Source organism: Hemitrygon akajei, chromosome 11 (assembly GCF_048418815.1).
Source record: "Hemitrygon akajei chromosome 11, sHemAka1.3, whole genome shotgun sequence".
Classification (NCBI taxonomy): Eukaryota; Metazoa; Chordata; class Chondrichthyes; order Myliobatiformes; family Dasyatidae; genus Hemitrygon; species Hemitrygon akajei.
In genome coordinates, this window is record NC_133134.1 from 84,381,195 (window position 1) to 84,399,417 (window position 18,223).

Here is an 18,223-nt window from a genome sequence, read left to right on the forward strand (position 1 = left end):
CCGGCATCCATGGTCTCATGTCTGTAATTAAACTGAAACGTGGGGTGTAGATTGTGTTGAAATAGAGCTCAGCAGGGCAGTGAAATAACACTGTTGGGGAGTGTTGCAAATGGGTGGAGATCTGTGACAAATGGTGTCCTGTAGGATTCCATACTGCTGTTAGTAAACACACGAGATTCTGTAACACACACACAAAACACTGGAGGAACTCAGCAGGTCAGGCAGCATCTCGGACGGGAATAAAGAGTCAATACTTTGGGGCTGTGACCCTTCATCAGAAGTGTGTGTTACTCTGCATTTAGTGATATATCAAAGTTCAAAATAAATTTATTATTAAATTATACTATCTTGCAGGCATTCACAGGAAAAATAAAAACATTCAATTGAATCTACAAAAAACAGAAAGACTGACAACACCAATGTGCAGAAGGAGACAAACTGTGCAGATAAAACATGAGTGGTAAAGAGTCCTTGGAAGAGAGTCAGCTGGCCATGGATTCAGTTCAGAGTAGTGGTGAGTGAAGTAATCCCTGGTGGTTGAAAGTAACTGCACAGGTTAATCGAGTGGACAAGGAGGTTGCTTTTATCAGCTGAGGCAGATAGTTACGTTGCAACTTTATCAAACTCTTGTCAGGCTGCACTTAAAGCATTGCAGTCCTGATTGTCCCATTACAGGAAGGGTGCAGAAAAGATTCGTCGGGATGCTGCCTGGATTAGAGAGTGCGAGATAGCAGGAGAGGTTGGACAAACCTGGGCTGTTTTCTCTGGAGCGTCAGAGGCTTAGGAGAGAACAGACATAAGTCTGAACATTTATGAAAGGCACAGACAGACAGCTGATATCTTTCTCCCAGGGTAGAAAGGTCAAAATTTAGAGGGCTTGCTCTTAAGGTGGGGGTGGGTGAGTAGTAGTTGTGCAGGCCAAGTATTTTTTTCCACAGAGGGTGGTGGGTGCTTGGAATGTGCTGCCAGGGGTGGTGGTGGAGGCAGATATGATCGAGGGCTCTACGGTACGTGAACGTGCAGAGAGTTAATTTGGATTGGCATTTAATCACTAATCAGTTCAGCACACGAGCCCGTGCTGTTTTAAAATAAAAAGAACTGAAACATGAGCAGCTTATCCTCTCCATAGATGTTGTCTGATTTGCTGAGTTTCTCCAGCATTTTGTGTACATAGTTCAACATTACCAGCGTCTGCAGAATCCCTTCTGTCTAAAAGCAGGACGGTGTTGAGAGTGACTTCTGTAAAACTGACACACAGCTAGGCCAGTTAGTTCAGTGGGTTAGAGCATGCAAAACCTATGGGTTTGATCCCCTTATGGGCCAATGTACAACCTGATAAATTCTGACCAAAGCCACAATCCCCCCACACTGACCGTCAGCAGACGACTGACCAAAGCCACAATCCCCCCACACTGACCGTCAGCAGACGACTGACCAAAGCCACAATCCCCCCACACTGACCGTCAGCAGACGACTGACCAAAGCCACAATCCCCCCACACTGACCGTCAGCAGACGACTGACCAAAGCCACAATCCCCCCACACTGACCGTCAGCAGACGACTGACCAAAGCCACAATCCCCCCACACTGACCGTCAGCAGACGACTGACCAAAGCCACAATCCCCCCACACTGACCGTCAGCAGACGACTGACCAAAGCCACAATCCCCCCCACACTGACCATCGACGTTTCAGGCCGGAACCCTTCATCAGGACTGGAAAGTAAGACGCAAGAAGCCAGAATAACGGGGTGCTGGCAGGTGATAGATGAAAGAGCTCCTCCTATTCCAGCTGGGTCGACTCGGTGACAGCGTTGGCTGGTGTGAGACTCTCTGGGAGACCAACGGATGAACTCTTCATCTCCCAGTCCAGCTCATTGTGACTGTTGCACTGCACTGCCCTTTCTCTGTAACTGGAACACTCTATTCTGCATTCTGTTCTGTTTTCACTTCTTCGATGTGTGAGTGTCTGGCTTTTCACCGCATCTCAGTACACGTGACGGTAATGAACTTGTCACATTCATGAAAGCCTCCCTGGACATATAGGAATCCAGTTTCTCTGCCACTCAACTCAGTTCACATCACCCAGATCAACCCTCCCCTATCCCCAAGTCCGTGTTACCCAGACCAAACCCTCCCCTATCCCCACGTCTGTGTTACCCAGACCAAACCCTCCCCTACCCCCACGTCCGTGTTACCCAGACCAAACCCTCCCCTACCCCCACGTCTGTGTTACCCAGACCAAACCCTCCCCTATCCCCACGTCCGTGTTACCCAGACCAAACCCTCCCCTACCCCCACGTCCGTGTTACCCAGACCAAACCCTCCCCTACCCCCACGTCCATGTTACCCAGACCAAACCCTCCCCTATCCCCACGTCTGTGTTACCCAGACCAAACCCTCCCCTACCCCCACGACCGTGTTACCCAGACCAAACCCTCCCCTACCCCCACGTCCGTGTTACCCAGACCAAACCCTCCCCTACCCCCACGTCCGTGTTACCCAGACCAAACCCTCCCCTACCCCCACGTCCGTGTTACCCAGACCAAACCCTCCCCTACCCCCACGTCCGTGTTACCCAGACCAAACCCTCCCCTACCCCCACGTCCGTGTTACCCAGACCAAACCCTCCCCTATCCCCACGTCCGTGTTACCCAGACCAAACCCTCCCCTACCCCCACGTCCGTGTTACCCAGACCAAACCCTCCCCTACCCCCACGTCCGTGTTACCCAGACCAAACCCTCCCCTACCCCCACGTCCGTGTTACCCAGACCAAACCCTCCCCTATCCCCACGTCCGTGTCACCCAGACCAAACCCTCCCCTATCCCCACGTCCGTGTTACCCAGACCAAACCCTCCCCTATCCCCACGTCCGTGTTACCCAGACCAAACCCTCCCCTATCCCCACGTCTGTGTTACCCAGATCAAACCCTCCCCTACCCCCACGTCCGTGTTACCCAGACCAAACCCTCCCCTACCCCCACGTCCGTGTTACCCAGACCAAACCCTCCCCTACCCCCACGTCCATGTAGCTGAGAGTTATGTCTCTTCATGTCCACCTGTAGCAGTGAGTTCTAGAGATCCGGATAAACAAGCGGAGAGGTGGAATGGGGCTGGGGGGGGGGGGGGAGGTGGTCACTCCCCTAGATGCCAGAAGAGGTGGATGGGCCAAATGTCCTCGTCATGTGTGGTTATGTCATCGAGGCCGCGGTATGAACAGTGGGAACAGTCGACCTCACCACTGTCCTGTCAGTGTTTGTGTGTGGTTGGGTGTCTCAGAATAACCTGTATGCTTCTGTCCTGCGGTTACAGACTACTGGACGGTCCACTATACGGTCAGATGGACTCACTACCTACCTTGGTTTTGTACTTTATCGCCTGGCTGCACTGACTCTGGAGCTGTTACACTTTATTCAATATTCTGTTACTGCCTTGACGGACGGACGGATGTGATGAAATGATCTGTCTGGATGGGATGCAAAACAAACTTTTCACAGTTCCTCGGTACATGTGACAATAATAAACCTTTAATTACCATTACCTCTTTCCCAGTAGACCCCAAGTCTTGGCACCTGTGGTCTTCAAGCACTCTTTTCTCCCCTCGAGGTCATGCATTGAAGGTGACAGGGGGAAGTGAGGGGTACGAGTGGTGGATGCCTGGAATGGTGGCAAGAATATCAGAGGCTTTTAAGAGATGTTTGGATGTGAGGAGGATGGAGGGATATGGACATGGTGTAGGTAGGAGGGATTAGTGTTTGGGTGTTTTTGATTTGCTTTTTAGCTGGTTCAGCACAGACACTGTGGGCCGAATGGCCTGTCCCTGACCTGTACTCTTCTGTGTTCTAAATGCCCAAAAGCGGAATTGGTACATGGAGGCAGGGGAAAATGATTATTGACCAGAATTGAATTTCCTTAAAAGATGCAATGAATGTCAAAATTCGAATTAAATTTATCACGAAAGTCAAAGCATGTCTATGTCACCATGTACTCTGAAATTCATTTTCTTGTAGGCATTCACAGTGGAACAGAGAAATACAATGGAATCAATGAAAAACTAGACACAAAGACTGACAAACAACCAATGTGCAAAAGACAAACTGTGCACATACCAAAAATAAATCAAATAATACTAACAACAGTAAATGCATAAATAAACAATACTGAGGACAGTGAGTTACAGAGTCCATAGGTTGTGGAATCAGTTCAGTGTTAAGGTGAGTGAAGTTATCCACGTTGATTCAGGAGCCTGATGGTTGTAGGGTGATTACTGTTCCTGAACCTGCTGGTGTGGGACCTGAGGCTCCTGTACCTCCTTCCCGATGGCAGCAGTGAGAGAGAGCCTGGCCTGGGAGGTGGGGGGGGGGGTGGGGGGTGGCCTGAGGCTCCTGTACCTCCTGCCCGATGGCAGCAGTGAGAGAGAGCCTGGCCTGGGAGGTGGGGGGGGGGGTGGGGGGTGGCCTGAGGCTCCTGTACCTCCTGCCCGATGGCAGCAGTGAGAGAGAGCCTGGCCTGGGAGGTGGGGGGCGGGGGGGCTGAGGCTCCTGTACCTCCTGCCCGATGGCAGCAGCATGAAGAGAGCCTGGTCTGGGTCCTTGAAGAGGGACACTGCTTTCCTGGGGCAGCACTTCCATTAGATGTGCTCAGTGGTGGGGAGGGCTTGACCGGAACTTCACTATAACAGCCCTGGATAAAACCCAGCCTGACGATCACCCTTTCAATGACTGGTTGTTGTTGCAAACAGTCTGCTGGGGGAACTGGGTGGTTGAGCAGCACCTGTGTCGGGAGGGTGGAATAAACTGTCGATATTTCAGGTTGGGAATGAGAGCGGGGAGGGGAGGGGAGAGTTCCACATTCCTGTCCCTTCCGCCAGTGCTGTTCCACCCCACCCCCCCCCGAGTTCTTCCAGCAGATGGTCTGTTTCGCTCCAGATTCAAGTTGAAGTTTATTGCCATGGGCACACATACCCCTCATGTAAATGATATGTAACAGTTTCTTCCGCCAAGCCATCAGACTCCTCAATACCCAGAGCCTGGATTGACACCAATTTACTGCCCTCTACTGGGCCTATTGTCTTGTTTATTATTTATTGTAATGCCTGCACTGTTTTGTGCACATTATGCAGTCCTGGGCAGGTCTGTAGTCTAGTGTAGTTTTTTTTATGTATTGTTTTTACAGACAGACAGACGTACTTTATTGATCCCGAGGGAAATTGGGTTTCGTTACAGCCGCACCAACCAAGAATAGTGAAGAAATATAGCAATATAAAACCATAAATAGTTAAATAATAAGTCAATCATGCCAAATAAATAATTAAATAATGCTAATCATGCCAAGTAAGTAGTTTTATGTAGTTCAGTGTAGTTTTTGGACTGTTTCATGTAGCAGCATGGTCCTGAAAAGCATTGTCTCATTTTAAATGTGTACTGTACCAGCAATTGTGGTCGAAATAATAAAAAGTGACTTGATTTGAAAGTTAGCTGTCTGTAGCATCAGACAGTACACTGCAAACATGTTAATATAACTTTCCTGTAACCACAGGAAAATACAGAACAGCACTAGTACAGAAGGGAGAACATTAATTATAGTTGTTCCAGGCTCTAAAAATATAGAATCTAGAACATAGAGCAGTTCAACACTGGACAGGCCATTCAGCCCGTTATATACTGATCTTGATGGACTCCTTCACTCCCCTCACATTCATGTATCTAAAGGCCTCCTAAACTCCACCTGACAGCCTGCCATGGTACCCCATACAATCCAGTTCCCTGCAACTCTCTACGTTAAAAAAAACTTGTCCCTCATGTCACCTTTAAACCTGCCCTCTCTAGTCTTAAAAGCATGTGCTGTGGGGTACGACATTTCGATCCTGGGGTAAAGGACTTTGAATGGACCCGGTCTATGCCTCTCATAAGTTAAAAACCTCTGTCAGGTCTCCCCTCGGCCTCCAATCCTCAGCCTCCTATCAGTTCTACGATGGTAGAACAACCCAAGTATTTTCTCTTAGTACAAGGGTATCAACTCTTGAAACGAGTGCCAAACTTACTTAGAAAGTCTGTACTTCCTTCTGAAATTATTTTTGGCCTGTAAACGAAACAAAATGGATTTCAAACCATTGAGTTCAAGAGCCATGAAGTAACGTTACAGCTACACAAGACCTTGGTCAGACCCCACTAGGAGTACTATGCTCAGTTCTGGTTGTCTCATTATCGGAAGGATGTAGATTCTATAGAGAGAGTGCAGAGATTTACAAGGATGTTGCCCGGATTGGGGAGCATACCTTATGAGAATAGATGAGTGAACTCGGCCTTTTCTCCTTGGAGCGACGGAGGATGAGAGGTGACCTGATAGAGGTGTATCAGATGATGAGAGGCCTTGATTGTGTGGATAGCCAGGGCTGAAATGGCTAACACAAGTGGGCATAGTTTTAAGGTGCTTGTAAATAGGTCAGAGGTCTTTCCACACAGGGAGTGGTGGGTGGAATGCACAGCCAGTGACGGTGAAGGCGACTACAACAAGGTCTTTTAAGAGATTCTTAAATAGGTACATGGAGCTTAGAAAAATAGAGAGCTATGCGGTAGGGAAATCCTAGTCAGTGTCTCGAGTAGGTTACATGACCGGCACAACATTGTGCTGCAGATGTCTAGGTTCAAAAGTAACATTTAAAATAATTGCTCATGTTATATTTTTTAAATCCTCCGTTATTGTGTTTACAGGCCGAAACGGATATTGTTTTTAAAATGCGCGCTTTCGGAATACGTAAGCGCATAATTCCGCAAGCAGCAAGAAACAGCTGGCCCGTACGGGGATCGAACCCGCGACCTTGGCGTTATTAGCACCACGCTCTAACCAACTGAGCTAACCGGCCGGGCTGAGGGAGCGGATGTGCGGCGGAGCGCCCAGAAGGGAAGGTTCGTACGCGGCTTCCTGCAGCTGGCGGCTTGATTCGGGCCGGGCGGGAAACGCTGCCTGTGTGCGGCTGCGATGGCCGAGTGGTTAAGGCGTTGGACTCGAAATCCAATGGGGTTTCCCCGCGCAGGTTCGAACCCTGCTCGCAGCGACTCTACACGAATCATTTTCTCAGCAGCATCTCCCAAATTTATTTTATTGCGTGAGCTAGCAGAGAAAAATCCTTTTGGAAACTGAGTTAATATCCAGATAATAGCACCAGAGTTAATATCACTCGCCTATGCTGCGAAATATCAATTCAGCATTGCAATATTGCACGCAACTAAAACGTTCTTACAGAGAAAGTGCATATTAATTCAGATGGTGCAACATTTTTTTATTAAGCAAAATATACTTTATTCAAAAAAAATTATATACAATAAACCATTCAATGACTTTCAATCCTTTACAACTGTTTCCTTTGCTGTCGTTACATTTTTACTCCCGCGGGAGAAGAACCCTAGACTGTGGTCCTTCGCACAGATGGTGCAAAATACCATTTTTATAGCATCCAGCTTACACGACCTCCTTGCAGCGAGGAATGCGTTCCAATTCAGACGGCAAGACTGAAAAAACTCGAGAGTTAGACCGCGAAACAAACTGCTGAGCGGGTCAGGCCGGCATTAATCTAAATGTTCTCTTTGTTGCTTTGATTTAAGCCCCTTCAGAGAGGGAAGTTCCACCCGGCGATGCGTTGCTGCATTAGAAAGTAGTTTCTGTAATTCGCCTGGAAATTAACTCCACTGGACTGCAAACTAAATCTTAGCCACAGGTTCCGTAAGTCCCTGCAATTATGTATTAAAATTACCAACTGGATACAAATTGTTAGTGAAACATTGGAAATGCTGTTAAAGTAAATTGTGGGCTGAAAGATTAATCTGCAGCAGCGATGTCGGTCAGATATGCATTCCTACAGCAGTCTTCATCCCAGTTTGTAAAATGTGGAGTTGCTGAACCGCACACAGTAGGGAACATTTCTGGGTTCCGTGAGCAAAACAGCTGGCCCGTACGGGGATCGAACCCGCGACCTTGGCGTTATTAGCACCACGCTCTAACCAACTGAGCTAACCGGCCACGTTATACATCCATCTATTCTATAAGATGAATTATCCTACTCTCTATCCAAAACCGGCCACCAGGAATAGTTATTGTGGGATGAATTACTGTAGTACATGTCCAGGTCTTTAACAGATCACCACTGAATGCAGAATTCGAAGACAGCTAAGCTGAAAGGACAATAGAGAAATTAATTCAAAATAAAAAGCAAACCCAGATATTGCGTATGCAGGGACAGGGGTATTACCTATCAGGCGCAATCAAAGACATAGAACCACAAAACATAGGAGCAGAATTAGGCCATTCGGCCCATCGGGTCTGCCCCGCCATTCCATCGTGGCTGATTTACTTTCCTTTCCCTCTCAAATCCATTCGCCTGTCACCTTTGACTCCCTGACTAATCAAGAACCGACGCAGCTCCCGTCTACATATACTTAATAACTTCCCCATAGTCGAGTTTAGGGTTAAATATCTGTACAAGTACGTGTAGGCACCAGTGCACTGAAAAATCTTGCAGCGGCCTCTCTGGTACATTGCATCATATAAGCAGCATTCACAATTTAAAAAAATTAAGTATGAACTATCACATTTTTACAAGAAATAATACAATTAGAACAAAAATGAAAGTGCATTGTAGTGCAAAGTGATCACAGTGTTTCTGTACTGAGATGGTGATCGGGGTTGTGCCGGTCAGTTCAGGAACCGAATGGTTGAAGAGAAGTCACTGTTCCTGACCCTGGTGGTGTGGGGCTTCAGGCTTCTGTACCTCCTGCCCGATGGGAGCTGTGAGAAGATGGCCTGGCCCTCTCCAGTTTCTCACTTCATCCACATTTGCTTACCTGGTCTCACCTGTCACCGTGTATGACTGCCTCTCCATAGGTGTTGTCTGACCTGCCGAGCTCCTCCAGCTTTTTATTTGTGCTAATTCGTGACCAACACACCTCTGCAGATTCCTAATGCGTATAATTGTACACTTAGTGGACACTTTATTAGGTACACCTCATTAATGCAAATATCTAATTAGCCAATCACGCGGCAGCATCTCTCAATCCATAAACACATCAGAATTGGGAAGAAATGTGATCGGGATATAGTAGAAGAGATTGATAGCGAGGGCTCCATAGACGAGGAGAATGACTCCCTCTGTTCTATAATTCATAAAGTTGCTCTGTTGGCTATTCCGCTACGAAATGTTCCTAAGGCTCGAGATCAGTTCCATTGTGGAATAAAAATTGTGATATAGCAGTAAGAAACAGAAATAGAGCTTACAGGAAATTGAGGAAGTACCCAGTGTTAGATAATGTTATGGAGTATAGAAAGGAAAGAGCAGTGGCAAGGAGAGTAATTAAAAATGCAAAGAGGGGTAGTTGGAGAACCCTGGGCCCTGAGACACCTATAAAGCAGCTATGGAGGATCGTTCACAGAATGTCAGGGATATATAGAAAACCATCTATCCCAGCTTTGCAGGAAGGAGATATTGAAGCTGTAACCAAGGCTGATAGGTTTGTAGAGGCGTTCCAAGCGTTACACAGTTCTGGAGAGTCAGGTGATTTGAGAAAGGAAATTATGTTAAAGGAAGGTTGGAAATTGGACAGGAGCTTGGATGATAACAGCTCCGTGAATTTGTTTTTCTCCCTTCAGGAATTGCAGGAAGCTGTCCAATCAGGTTCAAACACTTCTCCTAGTAGGGATGGACTGTGTTATGAATTGCTTAAGCATTTGCATGACTCTGTATTAATAGAAATGCTAGCTTTGTTTAATTCAGTGTGGAAAGAAGGAAAATTACCAGTAGAATGGAAGCATGCGGTGGTAGTTCCAGTTTTAAAGCCAGGTAAAGACGCGTCTAGTCCTAGTTCGTATTGGCCTATAGCTTTTACATCAGTGCTTTGTAAAACTATGGAATGGATGGTCATCAACAGACTTGTTTATTTTTTAGAAAATAAGGGACACTTTGCTGCCTATCAAAATGGTTTTAGAACTGGAAGATCAACAGTGGAATCTTTTGCCCTTTTAGATCATAATATTAAAAAGGTGTTTCAAAATAGAGAAGTAATGGTAGCTGTATTTCTAGATATTGAAAGAGCATATGACTCACTATGGAAGGATGGTTTATTAATTAAACTCTATGATGCGGGAATTAGAGGTAGAATGTTTAATTGGATCAAAGATTTTCTTAAGGAAAGGACAATTCAAGTAAGGATAGGTGGAAGAAGCTCCAAGTCAGTTAAAATAGATAATGGTACCCCTGAAGGAAGCGTCATTAGTCCAGTTCTTTTTAATGTCATGATAAACGATATCTTTGAGCAGGTAGGGACAGGATTTGGCAAATCGTTGTTTGAAGACGATGGTGCGATCTGGAAAAGAGGAAGAAACGTCAATTAAAGCAGGTACAAAAGGCTTTAAGATCAGTTGAAAACTGGGCAAACAAATGGGGTTTCAGGATTTCCGCTTCTAAGTATTCTAAGCTTCTAAGCTCTATAAATCTCTGGTTAGGCCACACTTGGAGTACTGTGTCCAGTTCTGGTCGCCTCACTATAGGAAGGATGTGGAAGCATTGGAAAGGGTACAGAGGAGATTTACCACGATGCTGCCTGGTTTAGAGAGTATGCATTGTGCTCAGAGATTAAGGGAGCTAGGGCTTTACTCTTTGGAGAGAAGGAGGATGAGAGGAGACACGATAGAGGTATACAGGAATGGATAGAGTAGACAGCCAGCGCCTCTTCCCCAGGGCACCACTGCTCAATACAAGAGGACATGGCTTTAAGGTAAGGGGAGGGAAGTTCAAGGGGGATATTAGAGGAAGGTTTTTCACTCAGAGAGTGGTTGGTGTGTGGACTGCACTGCCTGAGTCAGTGGTGGAGGCAGATACACTAGTGAAGTTTAAGAGACTACTAGACAGGTATATGGAGGAATTTAAGGTGGGGGGTTATATGAGAGGCAGGGTTTGAGGGTCGGCACAACATTGTGGGCCGAAGGGCCTGTAATGTGCTGTACTATTCTATGTTCTATGTTCTAAGTCCAAGTATATGATTTTTGGCTTTAGAAGAAAGATTCTTGTTTGTGAATTGTGTCTATATGATTCTCCATTAGAAAGAGTCAAGGTATTCAAGTTCTTAGGTGTCTGGTTTGATGAAAGACTTACTTGGAGGGTTCATATAGATAAAACAATTGGAAAGTGTGAGAAAGTTTTAAATGTTATGAGAAGTATTGCTGGATGTGACTGGGGAGCAGGGCGCGAAACTATGTATCTAGCTATGATTAGATCAGTAATTGATTATGGTTGTATTGTTTATGGTTCCGCTGCTATGGCAGTGCTTGGAAAATTAGACACTGTGACTCTGCTGTGGAGCTTTCAGAACAACATCAGTCCCTGCATTATGTGTGGAGATGGGAGAAGCGCCTCTACATTTAAGACGAGTTCAGTGGGGCCTGCAGAATTGGGTAAAACTAAATGACTTCAATCACAGCTGTCCATCAAAATGTCTTTTGCAGGAGACATCGGAGTGCCAAAGTAAAATTAAAAGATATCCATTTTTAGATTTGGTTAATATCTGGGCTGTGAAATTGAAACTGATTGAGGAAGACTTAGCTGACCAAATTTACTTGCCACCCATTCCGTTTTGGCTTTTGCCAGAACCAGAAGTAGACCTATTCCTCCTTTCTCAGCTTCAAGGAAGCAGAGCAATTTCAACAGCGTCGATCGTAAATGAATATTTAAATAATAAATGGGGATCTTATCTGAAGATTTTTACTGATGGCTCAGTGGACCCAGAGAGCAGTACGGCAGGATCTGGGATGTACGTGTCTCAGCTTAGAGTTGAGATTGGTCAGCGGGTTTCAGATGGTGTTTCTGTCTTTACAACAGAATTATTAGCAATCCTCTGGGCCTTATGGTGGATAGAAGACTCTCGACCATGCAGGGTTATCATCTGTTCGGATTCTGCTGCTGCCTTAGAGGCTATAAAAGGGAATAAATCAAAAGCTCGTCCTGACATAGTTATTGAGATTCTCTTAGTTTTGTTTAGAGTAGGAAAGATGGGTTGTGAAGTCAGATTTACATGGATACCTGGGCATGCTGGGGTGGAAGGAAATGAAATTGTGGATGGCATTGAAAAGTCTTCCTTACAGAGTGGGCAAGTAGGAATTAGAATACCCCTAGGCAGAGCAGAATTGAGAAGTAGGATAAAAAAATGTATAGAGAAGAAATGGCAAGAGGATTGGAAAAATGAATTAAAGGGAAGGCATTTCTTTTCTAGTCACCCTCTAGTTAAAATGGTCTCAGACTGTTACTCTTTAAATCATAGAGATATGGTGAAATTAACAAGACAAGTTGGGGCATTGTGGGCTAAACTATTACTTAAAGAAAATAGGAAAACATCCGACTGGATAATGTGACTGTGGTAGTCCAGAGACAGTTCAGCATGTTTTGCTGAGTTGTAATCGATATAAAATTGAAAGGAGAATATTGTTCAAGAGGCTGTCTGACTTGAATGTATTTTGTTTTTTCTATTAAATCTTTGTTTGGCCACCAAGAGAACCACCATCTGATTGAAAAGTTTATCATTCTGTTTCTACGTGCGACTGGTTTATATCTGAGAATCTGAGTTTCTTGAAATTCAGTAATTAATTGTACATCCTGCCGAGGGCGGTAATACGCCTCGATGCGTCCGAACTGCCGGAAATAGAAATGTGATCCAAGTGTCTTTGATCGCAGATGAGGTGATTTGAATATCTCAGGAACTGCTGATCTCCTGGGAGTTTCACGCCCAACAGTCTCTAGAGTTTACAGAGAAAGTTGCAAAGATTTTTTTTTAAAAAGACCATCCAGTGAGAAGCAGTTCTGTGGGACAATATATTACGGTGACAAGAAAGGAGAATTGGGCTTGGGGGGGGGGGGGGCAGTAATAAATCGGCCATGATGGAATGGCTGAGCAGACTCGATGGGCTGATTGGCCTGATTCTGCTCCTGTGTCTTGTATTCCAAGAGCCCGATAATGCGGTAGCACCGCTGGGAAGGAATGCGAGGATGGTGATTGGTTCAGCAGTGGGGAAGAAGCTGTTACTGAGGTTAGTTGTCTGGCCCCTGTATCTCCCCCCAGACGGCAGAAGAGAGGGAAGGGAGTGTTCAGGGTGGCAGGAATCCTTGACCCTCCTGAGACAACACCGTGCAGGTAACCTGCTGATCTGGTAAACTATTTTACTATTGTCACTCGTGCCGAGGTGCAGCGAGAAACTTTGCTTCAGAGATTCAAAGTGTGTACGCAGTATGAACCCTGGCATCGGCCTCCCGACAGACAGCCACGGAAACAAAGAAACACTCAACGCACACACAAAGGACACATTGCGCAAATGGCAGAAATGAGCAAAAGACGCGATATGGAACATCAAACCACAAAGGAATGTGAATCCGGCGCTGCGTCCCGCCCCGATCAAATTACTCAAAACAGCAACGGAAAAGGAGCAGCCAGAAATGAGAACAACACACACAAATAATGCTGGAGGAACTCAGCAGGCCAGGCAGCATCTATGGAAAAGAGTACGATCGGGCCGAAACCCCTGGTCAGGGTGCGTCACATCATAACATGAATACCATCCATACACATCACATCAGTACTTCAGAAAAATGATAGAAGTGTGACAGTTAGAGAGAGAGAGCAGTGCAGGCAGGTGATCAGGTGCGAGGTCAGTGATCAGCAGGGTAGAAGCTCTCCTTGAGCCGGGAGGTACGTGCTTTATGTATCTTCTGCCTGCTGGGAGGGGGAGAAGAAGAACGTCTCGGGGTGTGACTGTGCTGGCTGCCTTACCGAGGCAACAAGAAGTATGGCGGAGTTTCTGTGATGTGCTGAGGCCGAGCGGTGTCCACAGCTCTCTGCGGTGCTTACAGTCACGGGCAGGGCAGCTGCCGGTCCCCGTTGAGATGAACCCGGTCAGCACATCTTTAGAAGTCTGAGAGAACCGTCATGGACAAGTCGAATCTCACCTGGTCCCTCAACACCAGCTCCATAGCAAAGAAAGCCCAGCAGCGTCTCTACTTTCTGCGAAGGCTGAGGAAAGTCCATCTCCCACCCCTCCATCCTCATCACATTCTACAGGGGTTGTACTGAGAGCATCCTGAGCAGCTGCATCACTGCCTGGTTCGGAAATTGCACCATCTCGGATCGCAAGACCCTGCAGCAGATAGTGAAGTCAGCTGAGAAGATCATCAGGGTCTCTCTTCCCGCCATTACAGACATTTACACTACACACTACATCCAAAAAGGAGACAGCATTATGAAGGACCCCACGCACCCCGCATACAAACTCTTCTCCCTCCTGCCGTCTGGGAAAAGGCTCCGAAGCATTCGGGCTCTCACAACCAGACTATGTAACAGTTTCTTCCCCCAAGCTATCAGACTCCTCAATAACCAGAGCCTGGACTGACACCAACTTACTGCCCTATTGTCCTGTTTATTATTTATTGTAATGCCTGCACTGTTTTTGTGCACTTTATACAGTCCAGTGTAGGTCCGTAGTCTAGTGTAGCTTACTGTGTGTTTTATTTTACGTAGTTCAGTCTAGTTTTTTGTACTGTGTCATGTAACACCATGGTCCTGAAAAACGTTGTCTCATGTTGACAATGCACTGTACCAGCAGTTATGGTCAAAATGACAATAAAAGTGACTTGACTTGACTTGACTTGAATCTTCTCAGGCACCTGAGAAAGTGAACATACTGATGAGCCTCACATCACCACATCGGTGATAGTTACAGGGAGATACAGACCAGGAAGTTTATAGTTACAGGGGGAGACTGATGGGGAGGGTTATAGTTACGGGGGAGACTGATGGGGAGGGTTATAGTTACGGGGAGACTGACGGGGAGGGTTATAGTTACAGGGGGAGACTGACGGGGAGGGTTATAGACAATAGACAATAGGTGCAGAAGTAGACCATTCGGCCCTTCGAGCCTGCACCACCATTTTGAGATCATGGCTGATCAATTCCTATCAATACCTGGTTCCTGCCTTGTCCCCATATCCCTTGATTCCCCTATCCATAAGATACCTATCTAGCTCCTTCTTGAAAGCATCCAGAGAATTGGCCTCCACTGCCTTCCGAGGCAGTGCATTCCAGACCCCCACAACTCTCTGGGAGAAGAAGTTTTTCCTTAACTCTGTCCTAAATGACCTACCCCTTATTCTCAAACCATGCCCTCTGGTACTGGACTCTTCCAGCATCTGGAACATATTTCCTGCCTCTATCTTGTCCAATCCCTTAATAATCTTATATGTTTCAGTCAGATCCCCTCTCAATCTCCTTAATTCCAGCGTGTACAAGCCCAGTCTCTGTAACCTCTCTGCGTAAGACAGTCCAGACATCCCAGGAATTAACCTCGTGAATCTACGCTGCACTTCCTCTACAGCCAGGATGTCCTTCCTTAACCCTGGAGACCAAAACTGTACACAATACTCCAGGTGTGGTCTCACCAGGGCTCTGTACAAATGCAAGAGGATTTCCTTGCTCTTGTACTCAATTTCCTTTGTAATAAAGGCCAACATTCCATTAGCCTTCTTCACTGCCTGCTGCACTTGCTCATTCACCTTCAGTGACTGATGAACAAGGACTCCGAGATCTCTTTGTATTACTCCCTTACCCAACTCTATACCGTTCAGATAATAATCTGCCTTCCTGTTCTTACTCCCAAAGTGGATAACCTCACACTTATTCACATTAAACGCCATCTGCCAAGTATCTGCCCACTCACCCAGCCTATCCAAGTCACCCTGAATTCTCCTAACATCCTCATCACATGTCACACTGCCACCCAGCTTAGTATCATCAGCAAATTTGCTGATGTTATCTTCTATGCCTTCATCCAAATCGTTAACGTAAATGGTAAACAGCTGTGGTCCCAATACCGAGCCCTGTGGCACCCCACTAGTCACCACCTGCCATTCCGAGAAACACCCATTCACCGCGACCCTTTGCTTTCTATCTGCCAACCAGTTTTCTATCCATGTCAATGTCTTCCCCTCAATGCCCTGAGCTTTGATTTTACCCACCAATCTTCTATGTGGGACCTTATCAAATGCCTTCTGAAAATCGAGGTACACTACATCCACTGGATCTCCCCTGTCTAACTTCCTGGTTACATCCTCGAAAAACTCCAACAGATTAGTCAAGCATGATTTACCCTTGGTAAATCCATGCTGGCTCGGCCCAATCCTATAACTGCTATCTAGATATGCCACTATTTCATCCTTAATAATGGACTCTAGCATCTTTCCCACCACCGATGTCAGGCTGACAGGTCGATAGTTCTCTGTTTTCTCCCTCCCTCCTTTCTTAAAAAGTGGGATAACATTAGCCATTCTCCAATCCTCAGGAACTGATCCTGAATCTAAGGAACATTGGAAAATGATTACCAATGCATCCGCAATTTCCAGGGCCACCTCCTTTAGTACCCTAGGGTGCAGACCATCTGGACCTGGGGATTTGTCAGCCTTCAGTCCCATCAGTCTACTCATCACCGTTTCCTTCCGAATGTCAATCTGTTTCATTTCCTCTGTTACCCTATGTCCTTGGCCCATCCATACATCTGGGAGATTGCTTGTGTCTTCCTTAGTGAAAACAGATCTAAAGTACTCATTAAATTCTTCTGCCATTTCTCTGTTTCCCTTAACAATAGTTACAGGGGAAGACCAACGGGGAGGGTTGTAGTTACAGGGAGAGACTGACGGGGAGGGTTATTGTTACGGGGAGACTGAAGGGGAGGGTTATAGTTATGGGGGGAGACGGGGAGGGTTATAGTTACGGGGAGACTGAAGGGGAGGGTTATAGTTACAGGGAGACTGACGTGGGGGTTATAGTTACGGGGGAGACTGACGGGGAGGGTTATAGTTACAGGGAGACTGACGGGGAGGGTTATAGTTACGGGGAGACTGACGGGGAGGTTATAGTTACGGGGAGACTGACGGGGAGGGTTATAGTTACGGGGAGACTGACGGGGAGGTTATAGTTACGGGGAGACTGACGGGGAGGGTTATAGTTACGGGGAGACTGACGGGGAGGGTTATAGTTACGGGGAGACTGACGGGGAGGGTTATAGTTACGGGGAGACTGACGGGGAGGTTATAGTTACAGGGAGACTGAAGGGGAGGGTTATAGTTACAGGGGGAGACTGACGGGGAGGGTTATAGTTACGGGAGAGAATGACAGGGTATATACAGGTCCGAATATCAGACCTGTGATTTGCAAGTCCTGGGGTCTAGGCCCGAAGGTCAAGCCCGCAATTGGTGAGATGGGGCAAAGTCCGAGGCCGGAGGCCTGATGTCTGCGGAGCGAGGACTGGAAGCCTGGGGCGGTCTGTGGTGGGCTTGGAGGCCTGACTGTGTGTGGGTGTGTGTATGGATCGTTCTGCTGATTCTCGTCAGCATGGGACCGGCTGCTGCCCGTGGGCGCCCGTGGCCTGCCCCCTTCACACGTTGATTGCTTAACACAAGCGATGCATTTCAGTGTTTGCTGTGATAAATAAAAGAATCTGGGGATGTGTACTCAGGACAATGAACTTGAACTGCTGAACGTTTAACGTCCTGATATAACTACCCCCCCCCCCCCCCACCCGAAAAACAAGCTTGTGAAGTTTTAGCGGTTTTATGTTTTGGGTGTACTGATGTGGGACAAATTCCGGAACGGTTGCAATAAAATAACGAGAGTGTTGAGTGGAATTCTGTTGGTAATTTCTTCTCGGGGATGTCCGCTTCGGTACTGACCGAATTCTAGGTTTAACAGGACATTCTTTAGAGGAAGAAAAACAGCTGGCCCGTACGGGGATCGAACCCGCGACCTTGGCGTTATTAGCACCACGCTCTAACCAACTGAGCTAACCGGCCACGCTGCTACGATATCGGGGACACCAGATGTTACACAATAATTCTGCATAGCTACATATTTCAGAATCACAGTTAGAATTCAGTTTAATATCACCGGCATTTATCGTAACATTTATTATTACAGTACAATAAATCTGTGATTACAGTTTATACGTAAAGTGAAACTAAATAAGTAGTGCAAAAAATCAGTGAGGTGCTGTTCAATGTCCATTCAGAAATCTGATGGCAGAGGAGAAGACGCTGATCTCGAATCATTGAGTGTGTGTGTTCATTGAGTGATCCTGTACCTCTTCCCTGATGTAGCATTGAGAAGAGGGCACGTCCTGGGCGATGGGATCCTGGATGCTTTG

At 46.6% G+C, this 18,223-nt stretch overlaps 4 non-coding genes across 4 annotated transcripts; 1 reads left to right on the forward strand and 3 right to left on the reverse strand.

Annotated features, from left to right (window-relative positions):
- Positions 1 to 6,792: 6,792 nt before the first annotated feature.
- trnai-aau (transfer RNA isoleucine (anticodon AAU)) lies at positions 6,793 to 6,866 on the reverse strand. Its single transcript has one exon. It is a non-coding gene; the product is annotated as a tRNA-Ile (tRNA).
- A 110-nt stretch (positions 6,867 to 6,976) lies between these two features.
- Positions 6,977 to 7,058, forward strand: trnas-cga (transfer RNA serine (anticodon CGA)). Its single transcript has one exon. It is a non-coding gene; the product is annotated as a tRNA-Ser (tRNA).
- An 888-nt stretch (positions 7,059 to 7,946) lies between these two features.
- On the reverse strand, positions 7,947 to 8,020 carry trnai-aau (transfer RNA isoleucine (anticodon AAU)). Its single transcript has one exon. It is a non-coding gene; the product is annotated as a tRNA-Ile (tRNA).
- A 9,779-nt stretch (positions 8,021 to 17,799) lies between these two features.
- On the reverse strand, positions 17,800 to 17,873 carry trnai-aau (transfer RNA isoleucine (anticodon AAU)). Its single transcript has one exon. It is a non-coding gene; the product is annotated as a tRNA-Ile (tRNA).
- Between the last annotated feature and the right edge of the window lie 350 nt (positions 17,874 to 18,223).